Source organism: Triticum aestivum, chromosome 4A (genome assembly GCF_018294505.1).
Source record: "Triticum aestivum cultivar Chinese Spring chromosome 4A, IWGSC CS RefSeq v2.1, whole genome shotgun sequence".
Lineage (NCBI taxonomy): Eukaryota > Viridiplantae > Streptophyta > Magnoliopsida > Poales > Poaceae > Triticum > Triticum aestivum.
Genome location: NC_057803.1, coordinates 546,116,162 through 546,119,773, shown reverse-complemented (window position 1 = coordinate 546,119,773; position 3,612 = coordinate 546,116,162).

Here is a 3,612-nt window from a genome sequence, read left to right as displayed (position 1 = left end):
AGTGGCTTCTTGGGGAGCATTGTGCCTCCACACCGCTCTAACGGAGACGTACTTCCCTTTAAAAGGAAGGAACTCCGGTAACACATCCTCGTCTTCACCGTCTCCACTCTTGGTTATTTCGTGCCTTTACTTTTGCAAGCTTACTTATTGTTACATCTCTTGCTTGCTTGTGTGCTAGTTGTTATTGCATCATATAGGTTGCTCACTTAGTTGCATATCTAGACAACCTATTTGTTGCGAAGTTTAATTTGGTAAAGAAAAGCTTAAAAATTGTTAGTTGCCTATTCACCCCCCCCCCTCTAGTCAACCATATCGTTCCTTTCACTTCCATAGTTCATTTCCAAGAATCTTACATTATCATCTTGTCAATGTGTGTTACACCTTTTCTTCTCAGGCACCCTGAGTCTGAGGTATCCTAACACCGACCAGATCTGAATCCCGGTCACATATGATGGTTGGAATATATTTCCAAGGGTAATAACAATGTTCTTTTATGACCCGAAGGTGATGTCGTGCCCAGCACACCTGGCCGGAGGACCTACTATTATAGATTCCTTTTTACTAAGGTTATCCATTCTTCCGTGAGGAAATTGAAAGACTTATTATATGACTTGTTCCTGATGGATCCTTTGTGTTTCCAAAGTCTGACCTTTGCCTGAAGATCATGTCAATGCTATCTCAAAGCATATATATGTACTCCAATTTTCAACAAGAACATTTAAAGCCTAATGTATAATGTTTCCTACTCAATTATCCAAACACCGTTGTATGGGTAATGTCATGAAATTTCTCTCACCTTACCTAAAGAGTTTTCTACATTATATCCTGTCATGGATATCATGCTCTGCTTGTCCTTGGGAAGGATATACCCCTGAAATATGTGTTTAAACACATTTTCCTTTCCATTGTTCTGTTTAATCTGATAACCATATTTTCCTTTCCATTGGTTGGTTTAATGTTTCTTGTGATCTATATGATCTAAGCAGTAATACGTCACTATTTTTATAAGCACCTCAGTGTACAACCTTGTCAGTAAGACCCTGTTACTATTGTTGACGGCATTCCAGTAACCACCGATGGACGAGAACTTTGCCTATTGGTCCGCCTCGTTCAACGAGCAGGAAGCTAGTTCTCTTCGTCCCTCGCCCGTGGTACCGACATTGTTGCCGACATAACCAACATGCTATCCTCTGATATGTCTTGCTTACATGATTGTGCAAGATGTCACCGCCTTTCCTACTTTTAACCCACATGGTGGGCCCATAACCCACAGTTCCACAGGATCGAAACATGACTCTCCTGTACACCCCCGGTTTCCAAAGTTATTCCTCGCGCGTGGCCTCGTATATAATTCATGAGCCACATCCCGGAGGGTCATCAATAATGGTATCAGACACAATGTTTATTCCCGGTTGCTCTGAACCCCATTCACACTCTCGGTTGGGCGTTAAATGATTACCCACCTGCTTAAAACTTCTCACGCCTTCTTTTATCTCTCTCGATGATTTCCCTGAGTTTCAATTCGAGAGGTACTTTCTACCACATTTCCTGAGTTATCAATCAGTTAATCAACCTTGTAGAGGACGTTCTTCCAAAGTTACCCCTTATCATTTTTGTAAGTACGTTGGAGTTTCCGAAGAAAGGATGACGACTTCATCGAGAAGAGCAGCCAAGAAATGGAGACATCAATGAAAGGGATCACCTTCTTTGATAAGAGCAGCCAAGAACAAGTACACTCATTAGAATTTCGTAACCAACTCTTCCCCCTTACCCCCCTCTTAAATCACGGGACGAGATTTCTTGTAGTGGAGGAGAATTGTGACACCCGGATAATTAAGCAACAGTAACCTCTACTAATGATGCCATGTCACCTCGATTACTGTTGCTAAGTTCGCGTTAGTTCGAAACTGATTCAAATTCAAAATTCAAAATAGAGGCCAACATCAAAAGTTTTCAAATATTAAAACAAAAATGTTCAAAGTGTTGCAAACAATCCTTGAATAATTATCATAGTGGACCAACATTTTTATAAGGTGTTTAATTGCCCCAATGTAATAAACCAATGTCTATTATAATAATTTAAAATGCCTTTTTAAATCTGTATAAATTACAATCTATTTTAATTGGATGCAAACTTAATGTGGCAGTAGCTTGATTTATAATTCAATCTTAGTTGTAAGTTTCTTATTTTATGAAACTATTTTTGCCTTAGAAAAATAAAACAAAAATGAAGCTAAATAAAAAGAAAAAGAAAGTAGAACTGTAAACGGAAAAAGGCCCCCCCCCCCCCCCCCCGCGCTGGGCCTCAGCCCAGCTGGCCATCCAACCAGGCTGGCCCACCTAACCCCTCCATAACCCTCACCGACGGAAACCACAAACCCCCCACGCACCCACTCCCCCCCACGTCGCCCGCTCCTCTCCCCCCGATCTGGATCGAGATCGGGGGCAGGGACCAGCCGCGCTCGCCGTCGCCGCCGCCCATGACGCCACCGCCCGGAAACCCCGCACCTCATCGGACCTCCCCGACCGCCTCCGCCCCGCACCTCTACCTCGCCTCGCCCCTGCGCCCCTCCCCGGCGCCCCGGCGCATGTCGCCGACCACCACTGCCCGAGGTCCTCGCCGGATCGCCCCACCGTCTTCGCCGTCGTCCATGTCCTCCCCCTCGACGGACTTCCCCGCGCCTCGTCGGCGAACCCCTACATCGGGGGTATGGAACCCCATCTCCCCCTGTTTCCTCTGTCCATGTCGCGCACCACCGGCTCCGCCCCGCGCCTGCTCGCTCTGCCGCGCGCACCTCGGCCTACCTTTGGTCGCGCCCAAGCCCGCACTGGCCAGCGCTCGCGCAATCCCGCGCATGACCTCGCCACGACCCGCCGATGCTCTGCTCTGCACGCCGCCCACTCCGCCCACTCCCCGCCGCGGCCTCATCCCCTGCGCCCCCTCTCGCGCCCGTCCCCTGCTGCGATGCCTCGCCGCTGGCCCCGTGCCTCCCCCACCCGGTGTTGGTCTGCTGCGGTGGATGATGCTGCGGCCGTTGCCGCCACCGTCCGCCCGTGCCCTCCATGGCCCATGGCCACTCCCGCCCGCACTGGTCGCACCCATGTCACCCCACCTGTGCCTGGCCGCTCCTCCTATGCCTCCCCGCCTCAGGCCCGCGCGGCAGCCGGCGCCCTGCCGGGCTATGGCCTGTGCAGGTCAACGGGCACCCGCACCCGCTAACCACCGCTTCATTAGCCCCCCTGTGATTCTGATAGTGGGGCCCAGCCCCAGGAACGAAATAACAAAAAGAAAAGAAAAGAGAAAATGTAAAAATTAAAATAACTAATTAATTAATCAATTAACTAATTAATTAATTAAGTTAAATAGATCTGTGTACTAAACTAATTACATTAGTAACCTAATTAGCTAATTAAACTAATTAGCTAGGTTAAATAAAACTGTGGCAATGACAAAAGGGTCCCACCTGCAGGGTTGACCTAGTCAACTTTTGGCCCTGCTGACATCATGCTAACATCATAATTGCATTTCTTTAATTAAACTAATCTATTAATTCCTGAAATGATTTAACTCTTTTAAAATCAATATAAAATAAATCGTAGCACGGATGGAAA